Here is a 13,174-nt window from a genome sequence, read left to right as displayed (position 1 = left end):
ATCATCGATGGTAGTTCATTAAATGAAGCGGTCAAGGAATTTGCCATTTTCTCTTTATTAACTCTTACTTGGTGTTATTATTCATTGATTAATTAGTTCTATTGATTAATTGCTATTTATTACTTTTGTACATTAATTTATCGAGGAATGACCAGTAATTCACCAATTTCGTCAAATACGCCGAGTATTTAGTGAAATTAATTGCCTATAGAGAAAAATTAGCACCTTTCGTACAGACCGACAGCAATACATTTGTGGACAAGAATAGGTGAAAACGTAATCGTTACATGCATTCATACATTAAAATTCGAAGTGCTAAGCTGTGCACCGTAACGCGCAGAACTCGGCGATAGCTGTTGCCATCTTGGTGGCTGTCCCTTTAGAACACCTACAGTAAAACAGTAATGTCTTAGACCTGGTTATTTTGTGCCAATACCTTGGCTACTGCTATGCACAGTCACGTGATGGTCACGTGATCGTATGTCGTCAGGACACCCTTTATATAACGGCTCTTGCAGCAAAACCCGCTAAAATTTGGTATGCCTACCTAAGGCTGATCTTAAGGATTTTGACATTTTTCTTTTCGCTTCACGGAGCGAGTTATGTGGCCTGTGTTCTCTTCGGACAATGAAGCACATCGTACTTCTAAAGATGCTCCAGAATCTGCGTGCACAGCCGTTTTCTTTTTTGGTTTCATTGAAATACCGCGAACAAAACCATGACTTCACTCTTGCTAACCAACTTATCCACCGCTAAAGGTCATCAGTAAGGTGAATATGAAATCGCGCACTGAGCCCGAGGTTGCGGGATCGAGGTTGCGGGTGGCGAAATGCAAAAGCGGGCACATGCTTTAGGATCCGAGTGCAAGTTGAAGAACACCACGTGGTTGAAATTGATCTGGAGCCTCCCCACTCCTCCCCATCCCCCTCCCGCACCCACACGCACACACACAGACACTACTGCCTCCTTTATACAGACTACGTAAACCGTCTGGATGCTAAATGCCGGGTATTACTACAAAATGATACATTGAGCTGAGTTTGACTGACGGTCTTGCAAGCCTGAACTGACCACTGGTGCCAAATAGAATAATGATCTGCCGTTTTTTAGAAGCAGGAGTGTGCGGTAACGAAGCGTGGAATATCCATCGAATTTTTCGAAAACGTAGCGCGAAAAATGACAACACAGATGAAGGCAGAGGCACGACACCGGCGCTGTAGAAAAATGCAAATGCTCCTACTCGCCCAGTTTAGCACAGCTGTGTAATATCCAGCGTTCGTGCGCTTTTCTTAACAGCAGCAAATATCAGTTCATGGTTCCTTTCAGTAGCGAATTAATGACGTTGGGAGAACCGGTATTGTTTTTTATTCCATCTTGCTTATCCTGAGGCTGACTTCGCCTTCGCAGGGTAGCTGTCGGTGTTTTGGATGTGGAAGCTGCCCAGAGTCGCTCGGGGGAGCCGGGAGGAAGATTTCCCTGGCTTGAAACTCCGGCGGCCAAGGAAGGTGGGTATCTGTCTTCGATACACTTCCCACGTAGCGTGCAATGTCTCTCTCTGTGTGGAATCTCTCCACTGGGCTACCGATAGATACGGGGACACACCCATCATTATGAGAATTCGGCATCGTTGGAAAAACAAACTCCTGCCACTGGGTGCGGCTTTGCCAGTAGGGAAGGAAGTCATGAGATGTTATTCCTGTAACCCGCCCCTCCATATACGAGATGTATCACTTAATACTGTCAGCACATTTTTTAAAAGCAGTCTATGTTGAGTTAGAAGAGCGCTTTTTTCGTCGTAGCATTTTCAGCGGTGTAGGGCGTCAGAATACATCCAAGACCTGCTAACTAGCAGAATGATCGACAAATAATGAATTGTTCATTCTCAACTATTTCGGTTTGAGAAGAGGGTTAGAGAAACGCCCTATATTGAGCATGTTTCGGACAATACCTATTGGGGGCATTAAGTTTTTTTAATGAAATATAAAACTGGCTTTAATATTCAGTGTGGTGAGGGATAGAGATCAGCTGAAAAAATTAGTTACGGAAAGTTACCGCAAGTCAGTTTTCGCAAGAGCTACTGCGAATATTTGGTGCATAGCGTAGCGGTGGATTTTGCATCATCGGCACACCTGTCAGCTATGTCGCACCTGTGCGACGCGAGATTGTCTGCTCCGCATGTGCTAACGCTCTGAGACGACAGTCAACTGGCGAGGGGTACATTCACGTTCGGCTCCCAAAAAGAAATGGCTGCTTAGCGCGGCTAAGCCCGGTTACAGATTAGGCCGTGATTATGGATGAAAAAGCTTAATCGAAAGCATTGTTATGTGTGATTATGCTGCATTGCTAAGCGAGTTTATACTCAACCTCTTCGTCCGTTGCCGAAGTCGTACACGGTGGAGGTAGAAGCAGCGGCTGCCTCCAAAGCTCTTCGTTGCCACCTTTTGGCATCCTTCAACTGTCGTTGAGCCAGTCAAGTCGTCTTCGGTAACGTCTGGGGCTTATCTGTAACCGGGCTGAGCAGAACTAAGCCGCAGCCATTTTTTTGGGGAGCCGGACGTGAGAGCCCCCCTCGCCAGTTGACCGTCGTCTCAGCCCGTATGCACATGTGCAGCAAACAATCTCGCGTCACACCGGTCCGCCGTAGGTGACATAAGTGCCGATGATGCAGACAACGCCGCTATGCCATGCGCCGAGGATTCTCAGTAGCACTTGGGAAAAGTGACTTGCGGTAACTGGTGGTAATTTTAATTTTTTTCAGCTGATCTGTATCCCTCAATACACTGAATATTAAAGCCAATTTTTAGTTTTGATTTTAAAATATTCCTGACCCCCAATAGGTATTGTCCCAAACATCTTCACTATAGTGCGTTCTGCTTTGCTGCCTGTCAGGTTACGTTGTAGCTGATGACTTCGTTTGCGCTAGCAACAGGTCGTACCAGGAAATGCAATAGTTATGGGGGCAACATGTCTTCCCTTTTTTGTCTCCACATTTGCATGTCCGCTAAGGTGAGACTGGCAGCCAGCAATTATCCATTTTCTTTGGAGTTCAGATCCTCTTGGTGGTAGCCAGTAATTGAAAATGATAAAAGGGTAAGAAAGAGAGAGGACATGTAGTGCATACCAAGTGTACCACATTCTCGTGCCCAAATGAGAAGGTAATTAGATCTTTTCTGCCTCTTCAATACTGTGCAATGTTAACTAAAGTGACCTACAGAATCGAACGAAGAAGGTATGTGATCACTCCCTGCTATCTATGCATTGTCTCTTGTCTCAACTACGCTGTACGAAACACATATATGTTGACATTATTAAACAGGCACACATGAACACCATTCGGAACAGCTGGCTCGAACCGCATGCCGCTTATGTTTCTGATTCATTATTCACAGGAAGCGATATCACTGACGTCGACTCGTGCTTTCATTAGCAGCTGAAGTACAGCGTGTCGCTTCATGAGTTTGGCTGTTCTGTCTTCCCCATTTGCTGCCTTCTTTCAGAATAGCTTTCTCTAATTCACGGTTACAGTGCGACAGAGGAGACACTGAAGAAATGAATCAACACAGCCTTGCCTATTGCATCACTTATTCTGTGTCCTGTTCATTGCACTGTAACCACGGAATACAGAGTACAGCTCGCCCAACAAGTTTTGCAGCTTTCTCGCAGCGACGCAGCAGAGGCTTTCGAATCATCCTTGTGCACACCACTCGGAGTTGGAGCCCACCGCGTTAAATTGTTGCGTCGCACCTGGACAGGAATAGCAATGACAATTGGTGGGAGAGGGAAGTCAATTAAGTATTCAAAATAACAGTCAAAACGACAGAAGTGCCCTTTAACAGTGGGGCCTGTAGTAATTTTGCCAGTAAAATAAACGTAGGACACCGGCTATGGCAGTTTAGGGAATCCTCTTGCATGTGTCGTCATTACCACGGCTGACCGCTATTCTGTGTCATATTGCAGACGACAGCTTCGGTCTCATGTCAGGCTCAAGCATTGCTCGCCGCCGACGAAAATGGAGGGGGCCTCGGGCAGCAGCACAGCGAGCAACTGCCGTGCCTTCGTCACGTGGGTGTGAGCCGGGACGACCGCCCCGCCTACTCCGCCCCTTGTGGGCGTGGAAGCGGAGGGTGTCTCGGGTGAGGAAGAGAATGGAATGATAACCAGATTTGGGCCCGTGATTTCCCCGTGCCTTTCGACGACATCGCAGTTGTTTATGAAGCAAAAAAAAATTTAGTGGTGCACTTAGGTCTTCTTAAGCATTTCGAGTTCCGTTGTCTCCTCTGTTACTTAGTAATTATTTACAGTTAGTAGTTTTATCCTCGAGGGGGCCTCGAGCAGAGCACAGCCAGCTCCTAGCTGCCATGCCTTGGCTACGTGGGTGTGAGCCGGGACGCCGACGCACCTTCCAACCACCCCGTCTTCTCCGCAGGGGAGAGGTGGTTGCCGCAAGTAAGGAGGACTGATACCAAAGTTGCGCTGGTTATTCGCCCAAGCCCTTCGATTACGTCGTAGTTATGTAACAGACAAAATAATTACAACCGCTTAACTGCATGTACGGCCACTGACATAAGAAAAATGGTTTGGTTTATGGGGGTTTAACGTCCCAGGCTACTCGGGCTATGAGGGACTCCGTAGTGAAGGGCTGCGGAAACTTCGGCCACATGGGGTTCTTTAACACCAACTAGCATCGCACAGTACACGGCCCTCTTGAATTTCGCCCCATTGAAATGCGACCGCCGCAGCCACGACCGAACCCGCAACTTTCGGGCTCTAAATTGTGGGCTATAACGTCCCGAAGCATCACAGTACGGACACAGAAGGACGCCCTAGTGGAGGGCACACGCGCTAGTGGAGGGCACACGCGCATTTTTGCGTTTGGCCTTCATCGCAATGTGGCCGCTGCCGACAGCCAAAGCCACTGAGCCATCGCAGCAAGTTCAGTGATATGCGCTAGCTACTTCGTGACATGATTAACGCAGTGACGTCACACGTGACGGAATGACGATTGTGTTCATTTTACGGGAAACTTCTCAAGTTTCTTTTTAGCCTGAGAAATTGTTTGGACGCAAACTGGGGCTTCTTCCTGCAAAGCGTGTTTGCGAGCAGCATCCCGAGAACACTCGATCCGCCGCTACATACGTGCAGTGTTCAGAGCATGAGCCTTGGCTGCATTCATTGTCTTCCCGCAATGTAACTTGTGTGTCCTGTAGCCACTGGCAGTTTTTATCGTCACTGAAGCGATCGCGAGAGCGGAGACGGAGTCGCACCGCTGCTAACCTTAACAAAAATCGTTTTTAGACAGCTTTTGCAGTTCTTGATTGCTTGCCTTCCTATAGATATTTTCTTCTCTCTATTCATAGTCTGTAGACAAAAACCTGCTAAAAATTGTATGGCCATAGATCTATAGATTATCTATAGACTGTCTATATGATTTGTGTTGCCTATAGAATGTTGTCTAGGTATTGTATATCGATTGTCTACAGTGTGTCTAAAGAAATTTTTGTAAGTGTTAATTGTGGCTCCATCGAATCATGCCACCAAAGGTGAGCGAGAGTCTCCTCTCAGGAATACCTCTGTGTGCACGCAACTGTTTCACCCGTGTGCCGCCACGTGTATTCTCTTTTCGCCGCCTTCACCTGCTCCCCTTCTCCGCCTTCCACCTTCCTTCTCTCTATTTCTGCCCTTTCCCGTATGGAACAGGGAACTAAGGAAAATACCGGTGAAATACCGGGTGTGACTGCGGAAGTGCATTCGAACTCAATGCAAAAACGCTTGCTGACGGATTACTGCACCTTTCCTCTCTAATTTTCATATATGGAAAGCTTCCTTAAAATAGCAGGGCTTCTACTGAGGCTGTCTTATTGATTCTGCTGCTTTTGCGTGTCCTTTTCCCAAGCTAAATTGGACAACTTGGAGAACATACCTCCTAAGTAGAACGGTCTTTAGGGCCAGTTGGAAGATTTGAATTAAAGGTAGAACTGCACGAATAAGAGTGGAGAAGACAAAAATGAAACCGTTTTCGTTTCTATGTTTGTGGCCATGTATTCTTGGCGAAGTTCTACCTTTTGATACCTCCTATCTACGCGGCCATGTGCGAACTCTACGGTGTACACATCAAATGTATATATCAGTGTAGGCTGATCAATACAGTAGTGCGCTTTGTTATTCAGGCTAGCTTTGGCTGTATTGTCCAGGTGAAGGTGGCTCCGCAAATGCCTGATGCATAACCCATCGTTCAGCAACTCGACATTGAGCGCGCACACGTGTTGTCGAGGAAATATGGCACACGTTCCCAAAAATGGATCTCTAAAGAAGGAGTAAGAAGAAATAGCCCTCGCTGTCATACCTAAGACGTTTGACGGCATCCGATTGGGGACCTTTTTTACCACTTCGCAAATGGGGGCGTTTTTTCCGGAACCCAGGCACTGCCGTATGGGCAACGTGTCCAGGTGGCACTTCAACTGTCCCAATGCACGATCAAAAATTGCCATCGCCAGTCACTTCAGCCGCGATAAGCGCGAGGCAACAATCTAGACGATTAGAGGTGTGTTTTTGATAAGCTTCTTTGCCTAGATGCTCTTGACATAGCCCAGTCACCTGGCGCTTGATACGTGTGGCTACATAAGTGCGTGGTAGACACTGGTAGCTCATGCCTTCAAGCGCAGGCATATGCGGCATAGAAAAGCACTATGAGACCGCTAGCTCCTTTTTGTTCCTTGCTTGGTCCTCTTGCTAGTCTTTATGTTACAGCACTGTGACTGACACGGCAAACTATCATTGCAGGTTGCGTATTGCTGCTTAGCTTTTCAGTGCGCATTTGTTCATTCTAGCAGCTGCCAGCACGTGACGTGATAGCTGGGATGTGAAGGGCGACCAGATTTGCAAGACTGCACCCGCTTGCGCAACTGTTTCTATGAAGTTCGAGATTGTCGTAGGTGATTTCATTGCTTCATCTCATAAGTCATTTTCACCTTTAAATTGGGCGCAGCCCTTGAGCGGCGAAAATTCCGTTCCTTCGTGATCGCCGAGCACACTTGGTACGTCCGCCCTCGCCGAACGGTTTCTGCTTGGGGCCGCGAGATCGGCCAGTAAGACATTCATCTTTGACGCAAACCTGGTCGTATTCCTTCTCGACTGCCTGGCTTCACCACTGCGTGACAATATTTGAACACCTTAGACTGCTTAAATAGAAAATTTTAATATTGCTGCGCTATTTTTTACCTTTTGAGTGTAATAATTCACATGGTAGCCAACACACAGATTGCTTGTGTACCCAAAGTGTAAGGAAGCAGTTATCAACGGACGGAGAGCTCTAATAACATTTGCAACCAAATTTTGAAAATTTGCTAATCAGAGCTATAATTTCAAACCAAAAAAATCAATGTCTCTGACAGGCTGATTAGTAATCATGTTTTCACACAGGCTGTTAAAAATGCAACGCATTTGAAATGCTTAACTAGGCGCTTTAACTACAGTGTGAAGAAACTGTGGTTAAACGCTGTGCGTGCGACCGCAGCTGTAGCCAAACGGTTTCAGATTACATCTCATATGTGGTGGGGGGGGAGGGTGGAATGCGATGGTCTATGCCCAGTGCCTCCGGGTGGATGAGCCTTGTCGCCAGGGCCCATAGCGACCTTCCTCACTCAGCACGCGCCGTAAATAACCTAAGGTTCTGCCCCTTCATCAGCCAGTGGCCAATCCGACACGAGTCACATTTGCTGGCTGGTTCATTTCAAAACCCCAGAGCCCACACAATTCTTTCGTGCTCCCTGAATTCAGAATGGCCCAACGGCCGAGTGTGACGCCCAAACTCGGAACTCGTATAGTCAAGGGTATTAACCTGCGCTCCGGATAGCTTGGGAACACGCACGTGGTCAGATAACTTTCTGCACCTTTGTTCGCGATGGTAAACTCACTCCTCTTATGGCACCGCACTGCCTTGTACGCTATCAGCTTTCAGCTGGGGCAATAACTTCGCCCCCATTCTATGCACACCCGTGAATTTCAGCTGCCCAGAGCTGCAACGTGGAACCGGAGCAGTACAGTCCCTGTCATTCCGTCCTTTGCATCTCAGGTCCCGCATGGGTGTCCTGGTAACGGGAGACCATGTCCTGCAGTGGAACCAGCCTCGCGAGAAGTGTGGTGCTTCGAGGAAGGTGACTATCTGCATTTCTTTTTTCGAGCGAAAAGCTTCACAGCGCCAGCTTTTCGAGCCGTCAAAGGGGCCGTAAGCTTGACCTTGAAAGTAGCTAGAGTTCAGCGGGACCACAAGTTTGACCATGAATGTAACTAGCGGTGAAACCATGAGCAAAACTGGTGGTATTCAGGTTCGACACATCACGGCAGCTACAGCAGCGACACTAGCGGCTGTTGTACCATCTATCTCACCTTTGACCTTGACCTTCGGTCAAGCAGAAAAGCTCAAAAGCGTCATCACATGCGCAGGTTATGAAAGTGGATTCTGCATAAAACGCCGGTGCATTTTGATCCGTTCAGCGGAACGCTAGGTGTGATTGATGCCACTCCTGCCGTGGAGAGCGGCAGAAGTGCGCTCCGTCACTGTGTTGTGGAGAGGAAAAAAGGAGGCATCCAAGGTATGCTGCCTACTCCCTGCGTGACGTCACACAACTTGACCATTTCTCCAAGATGGGAAAAGTTGCACAGCACGTAGCAAGCGGAGTCACTCGTTGCAGAGACAACCCATGCAATTGAGCGAGAAGAAATCGCAAGTCCGCCGCTCTTTCTTACAGCGATGCAACAGTGCTGCAGGCTGCAACATGTCCATCAAAAACCTGTATTCCTTGCGGTGCCGCAGGCCTCAACTGCGGCGAGCTCACTGCGGTCGGACACGGTTAATAACTTGACGTGCCGTCCTTTCATTCCCCCGTCGTCTGTCCGTAGTCGGTCGCTTTCCCAGGCGCCCTTCTTGCTGGGAACCAGGTAAAGGGGAATGTCATTCTGACGTAGCCAAGCGCGGGAAAATTCCGCCGCAGGGCCGCCAGCTGGGTCGTGACAGGACGCAGTGCAGCGCCAGTAAAGTTTACTTTTAGAATCGCTTTTGGCCGTCTTCCTCACTGCCTCGATTCCCGCCACCAATACGTGACAGCACAAAATAATCTTAATCACCAATGTTAAGCGTTCAGGTGCTGGAAAAGTCTGAGCTGCAGCGATGTCATCTGGGGCACCAGCCGATCAGGGAGATTTAAATCCATGCTGAGGTGAGGCAAGTTTGCTCGGTTTCCGACCCGCATTGGCACGAATGGGCTATCAGTGTATGTACATTCTAATACACTGAGTCGTGCTACACTCTAGCTTGAAGATTATCCGGCCCCTTGAGTAATTTAAGGCCATTAGCTGTTAAGGCGAAGGTTTGGTTTATGGGTTTATGGGGGTTTAACATCCCAGAGCGACTCGGGCTCCGGAAATTTCGACCATGTGGGGTTCTTTAACGTGCACTGACATCGCACAGTACACGGGCCTTTAGAATTTCGCCTTCATGGAAATTCAACTGCCACTGCCGGGATCGAGCCCGCATCTTTCGGGTCAGCAGCCTATCGCCATAACCACTGAGCCACCGCGGTGCCTAGTAAGGTGGATTCCAGGTCTACATGTATATATTCAGGGCTGCCAACATCCAAAGTTCGGTGGATACCTCAACCGCGCCATGAGGGAAAGGAAGAAGTAGGGAATGAAAGAAGGAAGAGAGAGCTAGAGACGTACTGCAATTGGAGAGCTTCGGATAAATTTGAACTTCGTGGCGTTTTTTAAAGGGCAACCTGCTTTTTTCTTTTACATTTTCAGTCGATAACATTGCATTCTTTAGAGTTCTTTTTATCCGGCAAAAACCGCTTTTTACAATACAGAGTAGAAGAACTTTAAAACTGCTAAAGCCGGGAAATATAAATTCGGTCTATATCAAACATTTGTCATGATAGACGTACTTGTGACGTCACGAATACTGTCGCAAATTGTTTGTGTGCACGTTGATTGGCTAAAGTGGTGATTGTAAGCGACAGCTGGGGTTATTATTTGTCTCAAACGAATAAAAACAAGCTGGAAATCATACTTCAGGAAGCGCAGAGCTAGTATCGACCGAGACACAGACGCGCACTGTGCGGCATTTCACCTCGCTGCTTTAGGCGAATGTACGCAGTCAACAGAGAGGATGGGTGCTCGTGTCTTGATCTATGCCTTGACTGGTGGCGTCGCAACACGCATCCGGGGCCACCTCAGTGTTGCTTCCTTTGGTCGCTAAGATATGGTCACTTCACTGCCGGGGAGCACTGACGTTTCGCTCCCAGCCCCGGCGTCGCCATGTGCAGTTCACGCTCGCTTCATTCGCATGGAGGAATGACGTCGCAGAAGATGCTCGGGGGAAGGACGACGCTTGTAAGCGAGCGGCCAGGCTCGCAAGGAGCATAGCGGAGAAAGGGCCGCTGCGCCCCTTGGTGTGCTTTATTTACAAGCATGAGACAGTCAATTACTTCAATCTCTCAGAATTCGCGACAAATGGTCCAGCTTCACTTTAAGAAACCAGTACAGCCGCTTTTACTAATCAGATAACCATCGCTTGGTTACTTCTACCCGCTTAAAATCTAAGTAACAGACAATAACAGTGACACCTGCTGGGAGAGGGAAGTCAATAAAGTATTCAATGTAACAGACTCAAAATAACACAGCGCATTTTGAAGCCCACTCTAAGGGTGTGCTCTACATTAATTTCGGCAAATGGGTGTAAACAGGGAAACGTGGCCATGGCAGTTTAGAGAATACTCTAACATGTATTGTCATTTACTGTGGCTGACCGCTATTCTGTGTGATATTGCAGGAGGCTGCATCGGTCTCCCATCAGGCTCATGCATTGCTCGATGCCGACAGCAATGGAGGGGGCCTCGGGCAGCAGCACAGCGAGCTCCTGCCGTGCCTTTGTCACGTGGGTGTGAGCCGGGGCACCGTCCTACTTCCCAACAGCGCCGTGACCACATTGGGTTGCGTGCGCGGGAAAGGTGGGTGTCCCAGTTGAGGAGGAACAGGAGGTCTGATACCAGAGTTGCGCCGGTGATTTGCCTATCCCCTTCCATGGCAATGTAGTCATTTTAACAGGCAAAAAAAATTACGATCGCTTAACCACAGGATATGGCCAGTGATATTATAAAAAAAATTGGTTTATTTGAGCTTAACGTCCCAGAGCGACTCAGGCTATAAGGGACGCGTAGTGAAGGGCTGCTGAAATTTTGACCTCATGTGGTTTTTCAACGTGCACCGACATCGCACGGTACCCGGGCCTCTAGAATTTCGCTTCCAACGAAATGCGACCGCCGCAGACGGAAGCCAACCCCTGTCTTTCGGGTTCTAAATTATGGGGTTTAACATCGCGAAGCGACACACTACCGACAGTGAGGGACGCCCTAGTCGAGGGCTCCGGATTAATTTTTGTCACCTGGGAATCATCAACATTGCATTGACTGCGTACAGAACACGGGCCGTTTTGTATTTGGCCTTCATCGCAATGCGGCTGCGGCTGACAGGATTGGATCCTGCGGCCTTGGGATCGGCAGCCGACGGCCAAAGGCACTGAGTCACTGCGGCGGGTTCAGTGATATGCGCTAGCTGGTTCGTGAAGTGATTAACGCAGCGACATCACGCGTGACGGCTATGCTCATGTTATGGGGAACTTAACAAGTCCCTTATAGCCTGACGGAAATTGGCTGCTCATGCATTGGGGCTCCGTACTGCACAGCGCATTTGCTGGCAGCGTCCCGAGAACGTTTGTCGTCTACTCGATCTATCTGTGCATACGCGCAGCGTTCCGAACATGAGTCTGGGCTGCATCCATTGCCTTCCTGCAACGCGACTAGTGTGTCTTGTAGCCACTGGCAGTTTTTATCATCATTAAAGCGATCGCAAGTGGGGGGTGCAAGCACACCGCTGCTAACCCTTACAAAAATTGTCTACAGACAGTCTGCAGACTTCTTATAGACTCTGTTGCCTTCCTATAGCTATTCCTTTTTGTTTATACATAGTCTATTGACAAAAATCTACTTAAAGCGTATGCCCATAAACCTGTACTATATATAGGCTGTCTGTAGAGTTTGTATTGCCTATAAAATGTTGTCGTGGGATTGTCTATGGAGAGTCTATAGACTTTATAGACAGAAATTTGTGAAGTCTATAGAGTGCCTAAAAAAATCTTTGCAAGGGAACCGTGGCTCCACCGAATCATGCTACCAGAAATCAGCGAGAGCCTCCTCTCACGAACCCCTCTGTGCGCACGCACACGTGCTTTCACCTCACCACCTTTGCCTGCTCCCCTTCTCCGCCTTCCACCTTCGGTTTCCCTTTATACCTTCCATTTGCCATACGGAACCGGGGAACTGTGAGAAAACATCGGTGAAATGCAGGGTATAACTGCAGAAGTGCATTAGAACTCAATGCGCAAGCGTTTGCTGACAGCCTGCTTGAAGCATCTGTGCAATTTTTTGGTGCATAATGGCTTGTAATGTTTTTCTTTTTTTAACTGGGATGGTGATATGATGCATTTATTTTGTATAAGAAAATACAATTTAAAACAAAACATGCTTCCTGAAGGCTTTGTTTTGTAACATTGTGCACAAGTGATGCTTATTTTGTTTACTATGATAGCATATCGATTAGTGTAATAAAGTATGTCATATACAGGGAACATACTACTTTTGTGCACTTTCCTGTAATTGTGTCTAAGGCAGTGTACTAGGAACTGCGGCAAAATTAGATTCACATTATACTCTGCAGTGCCTGGGCTAAATAAGATTAGCGTGCAGAATGTTCTGTCTATGCTTGAAGCCTCTGTGCATTTTATTGGAGCATAATGGCTTTCACTTGCACAGTTTAATCAATATGTTCATATGGTTTTTTGACGGGAATGGTGATATTATGCATTTATATTGAATAAGAAAATATAATTTAAAACAAAACATGCTTCCTGAATGAAGGCTTGGTTTTGTAACAGTGCACAACTGATGCTCATTTCCTTTACTATGATAGCTTATGGATAAGTGTAGCAAAATATGTCAGGTACAGGGAACATACATACCACTTTTGCGTATTTTCCTGTAATTGTGTCGAAGGCAATGTACTAGGAACTGTGGTAAAATTAGATTCACATTGTACCCTGCAGTGCCGTAATCACTTGGGCTAA

The sequence above is a fragment of the Amblyomma americanum genome, chromosome 9 (assembly GCF_052857255.1).
Source record: "Amblyomma americanum isolate KBUSLIRL-KWMA chromosome 9, ASM5285725v1, whole genome shotgun sequence".
Lineage (NCBI taxonomy): Eukaryota > Metazoa > Arthropoda > Arachnida > Ixodida > Ixodidae > Amblyomma > Amblyomma americanum.
The sequence above is the reverse complement of the archived record's forward strand: the minus strand, read 5'-3'. Positions refer to the sequence as shown.